This window comes from Ochotona princeps, chromosome 23 (assembly GCF_030435755.1).
Source record: "Ochotona princeps isolate mOchPri1 chromosome 23, mOchPri1.hap1, whole genome shotgun sequence".
In the NCBI taxonomy this organism is placed as follows: domain Eukaryota; kingdom Metazoa; phylum Chordata; class Mammalia; order Lagomorpha; family Ochotonidae; genus Ochotona; species Ochotona princeps.
In genome coordinates this window covers 20233182-20252013 of record NC_080854.1, presented here as the reverse complement: position 1 = coordinate 20252013, position 18832 = coordinate 20233182, and the positions used below count along the sequence as shown (strand labels likewise).

Sequence of the window (18832 nt, the reverse complement as noted above, 5' to 3'; positions counted from 1 at the left end):
AATTGTGAGTTCCATCTTGTCTATAGGTATAATATACTTTATGGCATAAAGGATGGGACGCATGGTTAAATAAACCTATTACACAGAATGGTGAAGTATTATCCCGAAGTAAATAATAAATATTAAGGATCTATGTTACAATTTGTGGAGAAAACAATAAAACATCAAAGTGTAATAATTTAAAAATGCAAATTACAGTAGCATTTTAAAAGTTCCAAATAGGAGCTGGTGTTGTGGCATTGCAAGTTAAGCTGCTGTATGCAAATCTAGTATCCCTTATGGGTGCTGGTTGGAATTGCTCCACTCTGAGCTCTGCTACTGGCCTTGGGAAAGCAGCAGACAACGGCCCAGGTACTTGGTTCCCCACAAGCACCTGGGAGACTCTGATGAGCCTCTTGGCTTCTGGTTTTGGTGTGGCCCAGCCCCAGGCATTGCAGCCAGTTGAGGAGTGAACCATGGGATGGAAGATCTATCTCTCTGTAACTCAGCTTTCCAAGCAATTAAATCTTTCCTTAAAAAGAGATATCTATATAACCTCAAAGAAAGATGGAGGAATAAAAAACAATACTAAGAGAACAGAAAATATACAGGAAAATGGTGGATCGAACAAACATATGCATATCAGCAACTGCCTTGAGTGTCACTGTACTAAATATCCTTACCCAGTGAAATTGCAGGGATTATCAGATTTTAAACTCACAAAAATACACAATTTATGAGCAACGTGGTTTAAATGTGAGCACAATTATAGAAGTACGCTGGATTAACCTTAAGCAAACAGTTTGCAAAAGTCCCCAAAATTCCCATCTGCTGCTTCTCAAATTACTTCCGCTCTTACCATGTGAGTGCTCCATCCAGCAGCATTAACGACACCCTCAAGTTTACTAAGTCCCACTGCCACGGGACTAGATGAGAAAAGCTACCTAAGCAAAGCATAGTCGACACTCTGTCTAAAACCCAGGAGGAGAAAGCTGAAGGTTTTCCACCATTGCCTGGTTTCTGGTGTTGTCAAGAAGAAGATAGGCACACACTCACAAATCCCGAAGGTGGACCACGCAAAAGTCATCAGTCAAGTTCCACATAACCTCCAGCTTAAGCCAAGAACATTCACCGAATTACAAAGGATGATGCTATCCCTCAATTAAACTCCCTTAGATCTCGGAAAGGAAAAAAAAAAAAAAAAGGAAAGTTCCACATGACCTTCTGACACGCAATATCTTGTTACGTCATTGCCAAATGTTTTTTTGGTTATTTAGATGTGACGTCTCTTAACATCATACACTTTTAACATCATACACTTTTAACATCATACACTTCAGATTTTAAAACATTTTGGGAGACTTACTGGGGTTTTCACCATCCTAGGAAACATTTACAAAGTAACTTGAATTGCTATTTATTTTGAGACGACTTCACCACCGGTCATAACCACAGAGACCCAAGCTCAAGCTGCATCTTTAGGCTGTCAAATGTGACAATATGATCCCACAACGCGGTTCTGTCAAACACTTTGGTAATAAATACTTCCTAATGTGGAATTATAGATTGTTCATTATTGTTGAGCAAATAGGATCATAACGGTATTTCAGTTTCTATAGCTGATTTTGTACTATAGGAGATTAATTCAAACAAGTTTGTAGAAAGATTACATGATAGATCTGAGGAAAAAAGCTTAACTTCTTAGATGTTTTTCCATAATATGCATTTTCTCCTTTTTTTTTTAAAGATTTACTTATTTTGTTTGAAGGCCAGAACTTCAGACAGATAAGAAGAGATGGAGAGACCACCACAATGGGCGATCCGGAAGAAGCTCCTGGCTCCTGGCTTCGGATCAGCACAACTCTGGCAGTTGTGGCCATGTGGGGAGTGAACCAGCAGATGAAAGATCTGCCTCCTCTGTAAATCTCTTTCCAGTGAAAGATACAAAACACACAAAAAGATGAGACCACTCACCCCATGTAAGAGAACTGAGTGAGGGAAAACAGAAACTTTGACCTTGGGCATGGTGACTGAACTCTGGAGAACCTGTAAGTGGGTCTAAAGTTCACATGACATCATTACAGTGACAAGCAAGACGTGAGGGCCGTCTGCGCACAGGTGCCAGCTCGAGCCATGGATGCGATCACGCAGGAGGCTGCGTGGATGCTGAGCAGGAAGTCAGGAATGGGACTCTGGGACAAGTGGAGAACAAGCAGCTCCATAAAATGAGGTGGGGCACAGGGGACACAGCAAGGTAGAGACAGTAAGACATCACAGAGCAGAACAAGCACGTGCTTTTGCGACACTGTCTTCTCAGCGTTAAGCGAGGATGAGTGTTTGGACTCTTACTGGAATCAGCCAGCAGTATTTTTCATCTTTTTCATTTCAGTCATTTTCAGGCTAATGTTAAAAACTAACCTTAGGGACATGGCAAATGCATCCATTTCCCAGGATAGCCATAACAAACTATTACAAAGTCGTTGGCTTAAAACAGCAGACATCTTTTCTTTCGCATTTCTGGGGACCCCAAGTCTGAAACCAAGATGCTGTTGACAGGGTGGGGTTCCCTCTGGAGGTTTGGCAGGGCATCTGCTCTGTGTTGGTTGTGCCTCCTAGTGGCCGTGGCCAGTCTCGGCGTACCACCCACCTGTCTCAGTAGTCACTTGTGCACAGGACCAGTAGCACCTCATCTTAGTAAGAAAAATCTGTGAAAACCACTCCTGAGTCCCAGTCCAATGTAAAACTTGAGGTGCATGTGAGTTTTTGGAGGACACTCTGTCACAAACTGACAGGCATTACGGCCACACGACCCCAGAATAAAGGGGTCCGTCTGATACATCAGGGTGGGGCAAAAACACATCTTTTAGGTGGGTACCACATTTTGACACTTGTCTCCTTCAGTTGTAACAGGAGCCCAAAGTTAGCCAAGCTCAAACTTCACAGAAAATTTTTCACTGAAAATGTTTCGTGTAATACATCAGCTGCTATGGGTGACAGCCCTCTCATTCTATTAAGTAGAATGAACCTGGGATGAGGGTTGGGGTTGATATGAAATCCCAAAGCTTTCCCGAAGCTTGGGAGCCTGATTTGAGTTTCTGTGGCCAGGCAGATGGCTACTCTAATGCACTTTGTTTCAAACTTTTTAAGTAATGCAAGGTGTGGCGAAGGACTGACTATGTATCTATTTGCAAGACAAAAAGCACCTTTTTCTTCACTGTCATTAAATATTGACCGTGCACTGTGGTCTTCCTGGCATCACGAGGCATTGAGTGAGCTACGTACGGCCTTAGAAAGTTCTTCCCCTTGGGAGGACAATGGTGAAGGGGGGGGGGCGGAGTGTGGATACACACGGAGGTGATACTAAGCTATGACTTAGGGTCGCTTTTCCCTTATCACTTTTAGCGTCGCTTACGTTTGTGACATTTCCCAGGGGCTCCAAACTGGATTCCAAATTAAGCACCAGCAGCGAGACCGCGGGAACACGCCTGCGAGGCTGTTGGCACCCAGACCCACGAGTGGTCCCTGGGTCTCCGCCGCTGGTGAGCCGGCGTCCAGGAGTGCCAGCAGCGCACTGTGCTTCTGAAATCCTATAGCTAGCAAGGGAGATCCAGTGTGTTTTTCAAAGTCACACACACACACACACACACACACCTGCTCACACTCCCCAGATGGAATGGGAAGAAAGAAAACCGGGTCGTGCCACTCCAAATCAGATTTGGGGACTGTCCTCGAACTGTCTCCAGACGGGGCGCGCAATCCCCTCGGCGTGGCTCTGAAGGCCACAGGGAAGTTCGCCTAAAGAGCCGGCTTGGGATAACCGGTGGCCCGAGGGGAGACAGCGATGGGCGCCGGCTCCCGCCTCTGCTCCGGGGCCTGTGGGAGGCAGCCGGCCTCGGGCACGGTGCCCGGGCCGCTGAATCGTCCTTGTCGTCGGCACTAACCCTTCCCAGGCCTCTCCTACTTCCTTTTCCCACCGGTCCCCCGCCCATCCGCCCAGGACGGGCCCCTGGAACCGCGCCTCCCGCAAAAAGAGCCCCGTCCGCCTCCCCGCGGGGACCGACAGGAGCAGGGAGCAGAATTCCTGTGGGTCCCGGGAGTGCCAAGAGTCCGGAGCAAGACGGGAAATTGCAACAGCCCTCCCCCCGCGGCTTTCCCGTAACGCCCGCCCTCGGCGCTCGTCCCGCAGCTGATTCATAGCCCGGGCAGGCGCGGGGCCCCTCGGCACGTCAGCCCCGCCGTCCATTCCCGCGTCCGCACTGGCGCCCCTCGCGCCGCCGAGGACTCGGCCCGGCCCTCGGAGCCCGTGGCTCGCCCGCCCGCGGTGTGAGTACCCCTTTCCCACCGTGGAGTGCCGTCCCGCTGGGCCTCCGGCGCCTCCTTCGGCGACTTCCGACGGGAGCAGTCGTGGCGCGGCGCGGGAACCGAGCGGCCCTCAGCGTCTGGACGCGGCCTCAGGGTCGCGGGCCTCACTCTGTCGCGCGCCCCTCGCCGGCGTGCGCGCTTGGGTTCCGGCGCGGGTCCCCGCCTCCCGCCCGCCCCCAGGTAAGGGACGCCGCAGCCCGGCGGCCCTCGGCGAGGCCCGCGACTCCCGGCCTGCCTCGGGGTTCGCCAGAGCCGCGGCGTCGCCTGCGTCCCAGGTGTCCAGGGCATGTCTGAATTCCCACCTGAGTTCCTTCCGCCTCTCCCAACCCACCTTGTCCGCTCCCAAGCCGTAACCCCACCGACTGCAGTTTCCGCGGGAAGCTGTCTGTCTCCACCCATTCCCTGTCAGACACAGAAGAGGGAGCCGCGGGACGCAGGTGAGGGAAAAATCCCTTAACCGCGTAGCTTTTAGAACCTAAAATACCTAGATGCACAGGGGTTCAGCATCGTGTTCAAGGCCACCTCGTGGGCTCTGGGGGCACAGAAACGGGAGCTCCAAATCTCAGGCCAGGACATTTTGCTTAGCACCGCCATTCCCTCCTTGAGCAAGGTAGTTGATAGGTCCTTGGTTCTCCTCCCGTACACTCGCATCCCAGCATCCCGCCTGCCCTGCTTGGAAGCACCACGCAGAAGGCTTCGGAGAGAGCCAGCTGTTGGCTATTCCTGCAACTCACAGAGTCTGTGGGCTGCCATGTAGGGTAGCAGAGGGGACAGAATTGAGCCCGGTGTCTAATTGGAGCTGGAAGAACACTCGTGGAAAAAGAAAGCAGCTCCTGTGTTCATCTTGGGTCTAGCCAACTTTGGGACTTGGGTCACGGTACTTATGGCCTGTTGGCCTTGTTATCTTATTTGCACACTGACATTGCTTTGTGCAAAGTGTGCACTTGGCTCACACCTGCCCCCTCGATTAAAGGGGCTAACTTGTCATCCTCATTTTCTCACTGAGGAAATCGTGGTCCAGAGAAGTTGTCACTTGCTTATGTTCACACGGCTAGCAGGTGGCAGAGCCGGGATCTGGCTTTTTTACTCTATCAGGAGCCTAGACCCTCAAGGTCTGGGACTCTATTTTGGAATGGCCCAGAAAATGTGGTTTCTTTTCTGTCTGATGCTGGCTTTGTCCTGAGCTCTTCAAGAGGTACTCAGTGCTGGGTGTTGGACAAGGGGTGAATACACCTGTTCCGCTGTCTGTCACTTGTTAGAGTGCCTGGTTTGATACCTGTCTCGAGCTGGGTAACTCTGGCTTTTTGCAAATGCAGACCCTGGGAGAGCGTGATTGCATTCCCAGTGCCTACATAGGAGGCCTGCCTTGGTTTCCTGGCACCTGGTTCCGATCCTGTTCTATTCCTAGCTATTGCAGACATTTCAAGAGTAAACCAGCCAGTGCCGGTGAGAGCGAGAGGTCTCGCTCTCTCTGTCTCTCCCCACCCCTCCCTCCCTTCTTCCCTCTCAAAATTTAAAGAAATTTTACAGCATATTTACAGACTGTTGAGACTGAAGGACCCCAAGTGGTCATAGTAGCCAGGGGTTCCCAAACTTAGCTATTTCTGGGAATCACTCCTGAAGTTTTGGCCATCACAGCTCAACTATTCAGAATCTTGCCCAATTAGATGTCTGGCCTACCCTCTCCTCCCAACCAGTCCCCCTAGTTTAGTCCAGTAGTACATCAAAAAGTGTATGCACAAACAGCATCTAAAAAAACTAAGCTCATTTTGATGCAGTGAAGTTTGGAAGTGCCTGCACAGTGTTTCAGAGGGCGCATTCTCCCTGGGCCTTGCGGAGTCCTGTAGAGCTGTGAGGTGGCGGAAGCTCTCTCCCCGGCGAGTTGTTGTTGGACACAGCTGATATCCAACTAGAACTGTCTGTCTGCCCACATCCCTGCACGCTGGCTTCTGCTGTCTCAGCGAAGGTCTCCGTGCTGTGTGACAGGGGCAGCTGTGTGAGAACAGGGCTTGGGTGGCAAGCCACCGAGGGAAGGCACTTATCCCACGGCTCTCCCACGACCGTTTTCTTCATTCTAAACAGAGCGGGCACACCTAGAGGTTGCCCAGAGATGTTGCCAAGTGTCGGGTGTTTTTGTCCTGAGGGAGGTACCAAGTCAGGAAAACTACGGTTTTGAAAGCATCAGGGGTGATCCTGCACTTGACACGAGGGAGGAAGGAAGGAAGGGGTGAGTTTTTCCTGTGGGAAGTCAGCTGGAGCGTTGGCTGGTTCCCATCAAAGGAAATCTCAGTGAGCACCTCACAGGAACAGGAAGTCCCAGCTCTCCTGTCCCCAGGGAGGTGGTCTTTTTTTTTTTTTTAATGATTTATTTATTTTTATTGGAAAGGCAGATTGACAGAGAGGAGAGGTCGTCCATCCACTGGTTCACTCCCCAGTGGCTGCAGTGAGCTGAGCTGAGCCGATCTGAAGCCAGGAGCTTCTTCTGGGTCTGCCACTCGATGCAGTGGGAGTCTCAAGGCGCTGGACCATCCTCCACTGCTTTCACAAGCAGGGAGCTGGAAGGAAGTGGATAGCTGGGACACGAATGGGTGGCCACATGGGATGCCCCGGTGCTTGCAAGGTGAGGATTTAGCCACTTGAGCCGTCATGCTGGGCCCAGAATGTAGTCTTTGTTGATTAAAATGAGAACGTGTGTGAGATTGAAAATCAAAGCAACTAAAATGCTGGAAAAGGCCTCACCCTCCAAGCCGATGTTCTGCTGTCAAGCAAGGGTCTCTTGGCCGTGGCAGCTGGTCCTCGGCGTCACAGCCACGCTTCTCTCCTCGGCGTGGTTCCGTTGGGTCCTTAGCTTCTCTTTACTGCAGTCTCCATGGCTCTATTTTAGTGTTGTTTTTTTTAATTGTTCAAGTATGGGGGTGAGTGGGGCCTAGAGGGAGAGTTGCCAGCTGGGCTGCTGGCCTCCCGTATCAAATCGCCGGGGTCTAACTCCTTCTACTGATTCTAGCTTCCTACTCATTTGTCAGGCTGTGAAGCACAAGTTCAAGTTGTTGGGTTCCTCCCACCCACGTGAGAGGCTCAGTGCCAGCCCCTGGAAGCCTGGTTCTGACTGCTGCAGTCACTTAAGGGAGTTAACCAGTTGGATGGGGGCTCTCTCTGTCTCTCAGGTTAATTAATTAAAAATTCAAAATGTTTAATTTGCTGGGGTGCAGCAGGTCAAGCTGCCGCCTGTGTTGCCGGCAGCCTGCATGGACACCGGGTTCAAGTCCTGGGGCTCCCTACTAATGCACCTGGGAAAGCTACAGAACATGGCCGAATTATCTGATCCCTGCTGCCCTCGGGAGAAACCCAGATGGACTGCTGGGCTCCTGACTTCCCGACCCTGCCCCTACCAGTGTGGCCATTTGGAGAGTGAATCAGTAGCTGAAGGAACGCTCTCTTTCTCCCTCCCTCTGTCTCTCTCCCCTTCCCAGTCACTCTGTCACTCTGCATTGCAAGTAAATAAAGATCAGTAAGTCAAGTTTAAAAAAATAAGAGTACATCTAATAACTGAATACACACTCATGTAAATAACATAGAAGCATATGTTCACCAGTACCAGTCAGAAGTGTAAGTTTGGTACTTGTCATTCCAAGTCTTTTTCCTTGACCTTTAACAAAAATTTTGTTTTAAAATGTTTGTTATGTAGGTGAGGGGATTGCAGACCCACAGGTCTCTGGGTGGGATGAGAAGGGATGGGGTGGAGAAGGTGTTGAGGGGGAAGACCCCACTCTCCCTCCTGTGACCCTCAGTCGGGGGGGGCAAATGTCGCGCCGCTCCTTGCTGCCCTGTCACAGCAGCGCCAGGGGACAGGGGTCCTGCCGGGGGAAGAATGTCCTGAGGTGCTGCCTGAGTAGTTTCTACTGAACCTATTCCTTTTCAGTAGATTTACATTATATACACACACACACACACACATAATGTATATACTACATATATACACATTAATATATAGAATATGTTACATTACACATGTAAGTTTTTAAATATTTTTAAAAGATTTACACGTTTATTGGAAAGACAGTTGCAGAGAACAAGGAAGAGAGAGAGAGAGCGCTTCCATCTGATAGTTCACTCCAGCAATGACTGAGGCTGGTCCAGGCCAAAGCCAGGAGCCTGGAGCTCCAGCTGGGTCTCCCATGTGGGTAACACTTTGGCCATCTTCCACTGCCTTCCCAGGCACATTAACAGGAAGCTGGATTGTAAGTGGGACAGCAGGGACTCAAATAGCACTCTGATATGGGATGCCAGCATGGTAGACAGAGGCTTAATCTGCCACAAGAAAATTCAGACCCCCAAATCTGTTTTAATTATGTAAATTTTCAATGCTTACTATTGGGCACTTTTTTTTAACCTTTCAAGTCATGGAGGTCTTTCCATGGTGTTTTTGGTGACCACATACCATAGCATTTAATTGAGCCATCTTTTCCCTTTTTAAAAAATTAGTTATTTTCATTGAGAAAGCAGATTTATAGAGAGAAGGAGAGACAGGGAGAAAGATTTTCCACCTGCTGGTTTACTCCTCAAATCACCACAATGGCCGGAGCTGAGCTGATCCAAAGCCAGGAGCCAGGAGCTTCTTCCAGGTGTCCCACTCAGGTGCAGGGTCCCAAGGCTTTGGGCCGTCCTTGACTGCTTTCCCAGGCCACAAGCAGGGAGCTGGATGGGAAGTGGAGCAGCTGGGACACGAACCAGCATCCACACAGGATCCGTGCTAGGAGGTGGAGGAACAGCCAGTTAAGTCACTGTGCCAGTTCTTGTTTTGGGATTTTTTTTACAATTCTGGTAAAATACTAATCATATATATACACGTAATTTTAATTACATTTTGCTGTTACTACTCCAGTTTGTTGCTTCTATATATGTATTAGGCATTGAGTGAGTTTCCTGCTCTGTCATTGCTCATTGTTCTATGGGGTTGCTATTTCTTACAACTATTTGTTGCAGAAGTAATGTAGGTGTTCTGCCTGTTATTTCTGTGTTATAGAGGATGCAAATATTTCTCTTGGCACAGAGCATTTTCCCAGTTGTTTCTATGGTGATAAAATACACAGAGCATGATCCTTACCCTCTGTTTAGTCAGCTTCTCATTACCTTTCCTAAAATATCTGGGGAACTTTTTAATAAGTGGAGCGTTTATTTAAACTTACGCTATGAAAGTTCTCAGTTCAAGATTTGGTGTTCCCTCAGGAGCTCCAAAATTAACTCAGATAGACAGGGAGAGACCAATATAGAAAGTTTTGAACAGACAGGAAAACGTCAGCTGGCCTGTAATTACTCAGTCTGTACCTTCCTGGTCAGGCTTCCGACTTGGCTTTTCCTAGACCTCACTTGGTAGGATGTAGAGTTCAGTTTTTCCTCACTTGCTAAGTTATTGGGGATTTCGCTGCTCACCTGCGTAAGACTTTTCTACTCTTCTGTTGTAATATATGGCTTGTTAGAGTTATAACATTGTTTTGATTACCCCAAAATGCACAAAGTTCTATAAAATCTTTCTTGAATACTATAAACTGCTAGGTTTAAAAAACAAAAAAGAAGAAGAAGAAGAAAAGATTTGGTGTTCCTATTAGTCTAGTATCTGTGGAGTCTGGCCATGGCCAAGTGTGTGTGGAGGAGCAAATCCATGGCCAGCCTGAAAGCCGAGAGGGCACAGGAGGCACAGCCACATGGAAGAGAAACCCTGATGGTGGGGACACTCCAGACCCCCCATAACTTCCCAGCAGGCCTACCTAGCAGGGGTCATATTTAAAACATTAGGTATATTCATGCACAGTGCTAGGCAGCCATCACCACCAACTGTCTCCAGAACCTTTCCATCTAACAAAACCAGAACTCTGTAACCATTAAATACTAACTCTCCACATCCTTTTTCCTCCGCTCCTGGCAACTCATCTTACTGCCTGCCTTTTTAAATTTGACTTTTTTTTTTTTTTTTTTTTTTTTGAAAATCAGATATACAAACAGGAGAGACAGAGAGGAAGATCTTCTGTTTCTGGTTCACCACCAAGTGGCCGCAATGGCCAGAGCTGCACCAATCCAAAGCCAGGAGCCAGGAGCCTCTTCTGGGTCTCCCACACATGGGTGTAGGGTCCCAAGGCTTTGGGCTGTTTTTGACTTCTCTCCCAGGCCACAAGCAGGGAGCTAAAGGGGAAGCAGGGTGCGGGGATTAGAACCTGTGACCATATGGGATCCCGGCACGTGCAAAGCGAGATCTTTAGCCACTAGACTACTGCACTGGGCCCTAAATTTGACTCTTTTTTTTTTAAAGATTTATTCATTTTTATTACAGCCAGATATACACAGAGGAGGAGAGACAGAGAGGAAGATCTTCCGTCCGATGATTCACTCCCCAAGTGAGCCGCAACGGCCAGTGCGCGCTGATCCGAAGCCGGGAACCTGGAACCTCTTCCGGGTCTCCCACGCGGGTGCAGTGTCCCAATGCATTGGGCCGTCCTCCACTGCTTTCCCAGGCCACAAGCAGGGAGCTGGATGGGAAGTGGAGCTGCCGGGATTAGAACTGGCGCCCATATGGGATCCCGGGGCATTCAAGGTGAGGACTTTAGCCGCTAGACCACGCCGCCGGGCCCAATTTGACTCTTTTAGGCACCTCATATCAGTAGAATCATATAATATGAGAGTTCATGGGAAAATTGAATTTAAAAAGTGTATTTAAGTGAAGTTTTGAAATCCATGCATAGAAGGGGTCTTCAAAATGTTCCTAGAAGTATGTAGTTTGAAAAAAATGATACTTCTCTTCAAACTTTTCTTTGTGCTAAATTAAACTTTGCCTTTTAATGCTGTTTTTCTATGAACTTTTGGAAGTATTCTTATACTTATCTTTCTACAGCTGACTTATATCACAGCATATTCTCAGTGTTCATCCCTATTGTAGCCAAAGCCGGAGTTAGACAGAGAGAGGCAGAAATCTTCCCTCCATCTGCTGGTTTACTCTCTGATGGCAACAGCCAAGCTGGGCCAGGCTGAAGCCAGGATCCAGGAGTGTCTTTACTGTCTCCCACATGGGTTGAGGGGCCCTAGCCCTTGAGTCAGCCTCCACTGTTTCCTCAGGCACATCGGAGAAGTTAGCTGCACCCATACGGGGTCCCATCATCAAAAGCAGTGGCTTAAGTTGCTGAGCCACAACACTAACCCTTTGCTTTGTGTTTAAGATTGATAATATTCCCCTTGCATAGCTTTCACTTTGCCGATCCCTTCATAATGGTTTTGTCTTTGTCTTTCACTCTGCAAGTTTTTGGTTTGTTGGGTTTAGATTTACAGAGAGGAGAGATAGGGAGAGCGAGCTTCCATCTTCTGGCTCACTCCCCAAATGGTCTCAATGCCCGGAGCTGAGCTGAGCTGGAGCCTAGAGCCAGGAGCCAGGAGCCAGGAGCCAGGAACCAGGAGTCAGGAGCCAGGAGCTTCTTCCTGGTCTCCCACACGATGCAAGATCGCAAGGCTCTGGGCTCCTTAGCATTTTTTTTGAGGTTAGAACTCTCAGCAGGTTTGTTATTCTTTATTATCCATTTCTGTGTGTGCTGCAAGCATTGAGAAAGAGGTGTCAGATACTGAAGAGTTAGGTTGTGGCGACATGTTCCTTTCAACCTCTTTTTATCCATAATTTTCTCATTTATGTGGAGATAAAATAGAATCTGTCAGAGAGCTGAAGACTCAGCTAATACCCGCATGTGAGTCGCTTGGAAAAGCACCTGGGAGGGAGCCGGCATCCCACGCAGGCCTGCTGAAATCCCTTTTTATGTTTATGTTGCTATACAACTCTGGGATTTGCATGCTGCCTTATTGGAAGTAAGAGTCGGTGACTACTTTCCTCTACTTATCGACTACACACACACACACACACACACACACACACACACACGCAAGCATGCTAAGCATTGAGAGTAGCAGTGCCTCTAAATCTTCCATGTGGATCTCGTTATATGCAGATTCTTTCAGGCCTGAGCTGTGGCCTGATCAATTTGCATTTCCAACAAGCTAGCAGGTAATGTCAGTGGTGCTGGTGCTTTGTCCATGGCCGGGTATAAGGCTTTGCCCTATCACCTGAAATTATGTTGTTAGTTCATAGTGTTTCTTCTGTTTGATAGACCTTGCAAATTGCTTTCTTTTAACATTATATGCTAAAAGAGTTAACTATAACTGTGTCCCTTCCTTTCTCCTCCCTCCCACCCTTCCTCTTTGGGGGGGGGGGTGTTGCAAGAAAAAGGGTTAGGAAGAGCATTAAATCTTAACTCACAGTTCTATTCCAACTATGAAATCATGGAAGCTGTTGACTCTGGTTTTTTTTTAAAACCGTTGACGTAAGATGAAGACAGCCACGTGTCCTATGTTCTGTCTGCGTAGAACTGCCATCACCAATAGCTTAGCAAATAGAAAAGTGCAAGGCATAAGGAATACTTGGGAAAAGGGAAGTACCGAGGAACTCTTGAAATACAGAATGAGCTGCTGCTGATTGTGTGCCAACTTTTCAGAAGTTGTAAACCTTTTCGTAAGTAAAGTTTCCACACTTCATGGGGCCACTTAGTCTTCCTCGTGAGTGATTTTAAAGAAGTTGGCCAGAGATGGCACGCATACCTCAGTATGTCCTTCTGTGAGGAGGGGACAGCACTACACTTCCTACAACATCCTTAACACCTCCTTAGGTCCCCCTCCAGTACCCGAAAAACAGGAGCCTCTCTCAGATCTGTTTAATAGTTATGGATTGGATTAACAAAACAGTGTCAGCTGCTTTAGTCCTGTTGCGGTACATGGCTCACATGTGAAAATACAGGCATGCAGTGGTTTGAAGATGATAAGCACCCCCCAAACTCATGCAGGAGTTTAAGCCCCAAAGTCTCATGTTGTTGGTTAGACGAGGGTGGAAGTCCTGCCCGCGACTGCCAGCAACATGACTGTCACATAGGTGAGTCTCAGATTTTGCGCCTGCAGAATTGTGAGTCAAAATAAATCAGTTTGCTTCCTGAAGTCAGCCTCTGATATTTCGTTAGAATAATAAAACCTGACTAATGTAATGGAACCACCACTAATTTTCTAAGACCAGACCCAATATATTTGAAACATGCACAGTGTGTTAAAGAATGTTTTATGTTGCTGTAGAATTAAGTAACTTGAGGGAAATTATTTGGAATGTTCCTTAGCCTGCCCGTCTCCCTTTCCCCAGGCCAGCTCTGAATTGCTGTTGTTGGGAGGGTAGAGCTGTCTTTGGCACCAGTTTTGAGCTTTTAAGCACAAGAGAGCAAAACAAACTCCAGAGGTTTATTGGGATATCGTTGTAAGAGACAGAGACGGGAAAGTAGGCTCCACGTTGCACATTACAGGGGTCCCAAGTCCAGTCCAGAGGCTTAGGTGGGCTGCTGCCTGGGAGCAGTTTGGGCCCACGGGGCTGCACCTGGAGAGTGGTTGGCAGCTGTGCTCAGTTGAGCTCCACATGCTGGTCAGTGAGTTCCTCAGATGTGAGCCCCAAGTTCACGGCTCTAGGGTTTTTGGAGAAGCGATCTTTCGGGGCTGTGGGCTTTATTTGCACTGACAAGTTTTTTCCCCCACCCATATTCTGGTGATTGTTTCAGTACCAACTGGTGAGAAAATAATCTCTTAAATGACCTGAAGTGTCACCATCAGCAGGTAGTAAATTATTGATTGTTTGAGGGTTCCAAGTATGTCTTGGGTTAAGAATTTCCATTTGTTTCATTGGCTTCACTTGTTGCTTTAACACCTGACTTTAATTTTAGCTGATAATCACAAATTCCAGAACCCTTTAAGGAAACATAGTTTAAAAAGAAACAAACCAAACCTCAGTTGTGCATGAGCTAATTCAGTGCCATAAATCAGGATTTATCTGGAAGAAACAGCCTTTACCCGCTGGACAGGCTTCAAGGGGGAAATACTCTACGCTGCTGGGAGTGTTCTTTTAAGGGAGACAGGAACCAGACGACAGCCTTGTGGGTAATTAACTCCAGGCTGAGCCAGGGAGGCTTCTAAATGGGGGGCGGCCTACGAAAGCAGCCGAGGCTCCTGCACCTACAGCGGGAGAGCTGGGCGAGGCTCCTGGCTCCGGTTCCACTCAGCTCCGGCCACCGTGACCGTTTGGGGAGTGACCTGGCGGAGGGTAAGAATTGTGTCTCTCTACATTTCACAAAATGAGTATAAACAAACGCTTTTTAAAACAGTCCAAGAAGAAATGAAGACAGCTGAGGCTGTGCATCAGGAGGCGTGTTCAGGCAGGAAGGGCGCGCGGAGGTTTCACAAATGCTCACACCCAAGCGCCGGGGCTCCCCGGTTGCTGCTTTCTGTAAGCCGCGATTTACATAGGTCTTGCATCACCGTGTCACCCAGCGAGTTTTGAAGAATTTGGCAACACAGGCCCACGTTTTAGGGAAGCCAGTGAGTTTCCTACGTTGCTTCTCACGAGGTTCAGTTTTGGTGGGGAGCCTTCCCAGGAAGAAGTCGGGACAGAATGAGAAGTGCTGGGGAAGAGTGGTGACCTCGCTCACCCTGGTAACTTAAGGAGGTCTCGCAGGTGCACCGGGCAGCTTTCTTTTCCTTTCTCTTCCCTTTGTTTTTTTCTATAGAGAAGGACTGTCAGGGAGCCCATTCATTAGGGACAGCTGGGCACAAAATGGCAGGAAAGGGAAGCTGTTTTTATCAAATAAAATAGAAAGTGATACCGAGAGAAAGTTGCCTCGCGGGCTTTGATTTTTTTGTTTGTTTGTTTTTTGTTTTTGTTTTTAATTCTTGAGGTTCATTCCTGGGCTGACCGTCGGGAATAAGAGCCAGACCTGTCACCTTCCCTGCCGGTTGGGATGCCTGACCTGGCTGGGAATGGGGGATCAGGAAGCTTGCAGGAGGTGGGGATGGGGGCGGGGGAAGGGATTCTGTGGTGCAAGCAGGAAAGGCACCGAAGCTTTTTTTTCCCCCTAGTGCATCTTCTGCCATCTCTCATTTCCCTGACTTCCTTTGTTTACTGGAGATTGGAAGTGGCCTTGCTTCCAGGGTCATGGAGCACCCTGGAAAGAGAACGCATGCGGGAGCGGTGAAGAGCCTGGAGGTCAGGGGTCAGCAGTTTGGCTGTGGAGGACACCCGAGCAGTCCTAGCACACACACCCTGAGCAGGCCCAGAACCTAACAGCTGCTGGCAGCCAGAGCCCCAGTCCCCTACGTACAGCCAAGCCCCATTCTTGGGTAGATCTGGGAAGATCTTGACATAGTCTGGCATTCGTGAAGGAATAATGGTAGGCTGGGGAGTACCCCCAGAAGGCTGGGCATGGCCCTCCCCTCTTATCTGTCCGTAACCCCTGTCCTGGTAGCCATCTGGTCCTGTGAGTTAAATGCTGCGCAGGTGTGCCAGGCATGCTGGGATTCAAACCTCAGCTGCCTATGAGGTCCTAATGGTGTGTCTAGCCAGCTGCTTCTAGCATCCCTTGGAGACTAGAGGAGAGAACTCAGCGCGGTGACCTTGCCACACTCACGGAGTACTTGCTCTGCTTACCCAGGAGTGGGAATTCTGTGCTGTGAGGGGCTCAGACCAAAACTCTGCAGCCGTCTATCATGTGACCCCTTTTACCACCTGTATTTGTTAGCTGCATCTTTAGTCTGTCCCAAGAATCACGCACTGTTACAGCCTCCGCTGCTGGCTCCTGGCCCAGACCCCCTCATCCTCTCCTGGTCTACTGCTCTAAGCCCACTTCTTACCCTTCAGTCTTGGCATTTCAGGGTTCTGTTCCCCTTCTGCTGAAGGCTTCTGGGGCTCCCGGCTGTCCAGAGTGGAGGCCTGGGCTTTGCCTGCTCGCTGTGCTCTGCCTGGCCTGAGGCCCTCTCGCCCAGCAGGGCTCCCTTGTGCTCACTACACTCTAGCCACGTGGCTCCTTGTTGTTCTTGGCATGTGCCCTGTGCTCTCTCGCTTCAAAAATGTGCACCACTGCCCACTGCTTCTAGGCTTTCCAGTGTGTGATCTGGGGTGTTCCTGGGAAACAGGTGCTCAGTCCCAAGTGCACACTTGCGGAAGGTTGATCTATAAGATGTGCAGTCCCTGGGGCTTGAAAGTGGCTGACCCAGATCTTTCTGTGACTGAGTTTATTTATTTGGGAAAGGAGTAAGAAGGAAAAAAAAGACAGAGGCAGAGACTAAATATATGTATTTATTTTTATTGGAAAGGCAAATTAGATTAATGGAAAGAAGGAGAGACAAGAGAGAAAGATCTTCTATCTGCCAGTACACTCCCCGAGTGGCCACTATGGCCAGAACTGAGCTAATCCAAAGCCAGGAACTAGAAGCCTCTTCTGGGTTTCCCATGTGGGTGTTGGGTCCCAAGACTTTAGGCCATTCTCTACTGCTTTCCCAGATCATAAGCAGGGAGCTGGATGGGACTTGGAGCTGTTGGGACACAAACCAGCTAGCACCCATATGGGATGCTGGTGCTCATAAGGAGCCTTGAGCCATTGTTCCAGGTCCAGTTGAGATCTTTTATCTTGCTGGTTCACACCATACATGCTTACAGCATCTGGGGCTGGACCGTGCCCAAAGCAGCAATGTGGAATTCAATCCAGGTCCCCCATGTGGATGGCAGAGACTCAAATATTTGAGCCACCATTGCTCCCAGGACATGTTATTAGCAGGAAGCTAGAAGTTGGAGCAGAGCTGGGATTTGAACCCAAGCATACTGTGGAACATGCCACTGCAATGGTACCTTAACCACCAGGCAAAACCCCGGGCCTCTATTCACATAATGCTGTCTCTGAGATGTTCCAGCTGCCGGTTCCCACTTTGCCAGTGTTGGGGATGTTTTGTTGATTCAAAATAAATTAGTGGTTTTTTTTAAGTGGGTAACAGAGAGGGAGAGACCAGAAACCTTCCACTCTCTGGTCCGTTCCACAGAAGGCCCTGTCAGCCAGTGTTAGGCCAAGTCTCTCATGAGGATGGCAGGGGTGCAAGCACTTGGGCCGTATTGTGCCTCTTCCCAGGCTGTTTGGCAGGGAGCTGGACGGGGGGTAGATCAGCCAGGACTCAGATTGGGCTTTACTGCCCCACCATGATGCTGTCTCCCATTACGTAACTCTATGTGGAAGATCAGACAGCAGCCAGGACCTGTCATGGTTGTGTTCCCAGGGATGTTCTGGGGCCTGAAACATCAAGGGTGGCAGTTGTCTGGTTACACGTACATGCCTGGAAATGACAATAGTCACTTTGCTCCTGTGCAGGCAGTGACCCACCCACTCCATCCTCCTCCACCCCATGTCACCACGTGGTGCCGATCAGAACTGATGTCAGGAGGAATAGGAAATCCAAATGGCTGCTGGTTGGGTGGGCACTCCAGACAGGATATTCTGACGATTCTCCAAGATCTCCCAAAATTCCCAAACCATGGTGTTTGTAGGGTTTGGTTTGTTTGGGGTAAACATTTGTATTTTTTCCCCATTGTATCACACGACGATTTTGTTCTGTGAGTTTGGTTACCCTTAAATGGTAGGTGGCTACTGATCTTTAGACTGTTCTATCCCTGCGACTTGTTCAAGTTTTACAACATCCAGAATGTTTGTGAAAAAGCCACAGGTGGGGAAACATTTTAGGTAGTCTTTTTACAAAATGTACATTTGGCCACGCACACGTCACCCTCTGAGTCCCCTGCTTCCACGCGAGTGGGGTGAGTCCCTTGTTGTGGTGGCAGCCTGTGTGCGCTGCTTAGGAGGTGTGAGTGTGAGGGCGTGCTGCCCAGTGTCTGTGCACTGCAAGAGAAGGGGTCGCCACAGTGAGAATTGAGAGCTTCGATCGGGGCACGTTCCCTCACCTTGCCCTTGATTCTGAGCAGACACTGTCTCTGTGAAATACTAATTCTACACTACATGTGGGCAGTCAACACCAATGACCTGGGCCACTGACTTCGTTTTGATGAGATCCAGAAGCAAACCTTGGCTTTGGATGAAGTGTGCCTTTGCTGAGTCAGAGTTTGGCGTAGAGAAGTGAAATGTGGTTTTCCGTGACCAGCACTCGTTAGGAAGAACAGAGTTGCTGTGCACTCTGCCCTCACCCTGCCTCGTCCGCAGAGCAGCTTGGTGAATCAGTGAGGCCCTTTGACCTGCGGTTTCCAGCTCCCTCCTGAGGCAAGCGTAAGTGCAGAGGACTGTTTTCCACTTTATATTTTCTAAAGTGTTTGAGGGACACAGATAGAAGTAGGTAGAGAGAAAAAGCGCCCATCTGCTGGTTCTCTTCCCCAATGCCCACGAGAGCCAGGACTTGATTGGGCCGAAGTCGGGAACCAGGAACTTAATCTGAGTCTCCCATGTGGGTGTTACTATTGTATAGATAAGCACAGTTTATATTACTTTAGATACTTAAAAGTAATAAACTGAGAAATTCAGATTGCCATTCACCTGATTGATAAACTCAGTTTAAACTGTCAGAGTAGTTTCCTGAGAACATATTATTTCATGTAATAGTTCTTAAAAAT

General features: G+C 48.7%; 1 protein-coding gene across 1 annotated transcript in view; it reads left to right on the top strand.

Annotated features, from left to right (window-relative positions):
* Positions 1-4158: 4158 nt before the first annotated feature.
* The window catches only part of OSMR (oncostatin M receptor), a 55780-nt gene continuing 41106 nt past the window's right edge, over positions 4159-18832 (top strand). Inside the window, exon 1 of the mRNA XM_058680142.1 lies at positions 4159-4521. The gene's annotated coding sequence lies outside the window, so the exon portion shown is untranslated. The remainder of the gene's footprint in view (positions 4522-18832) is intronic.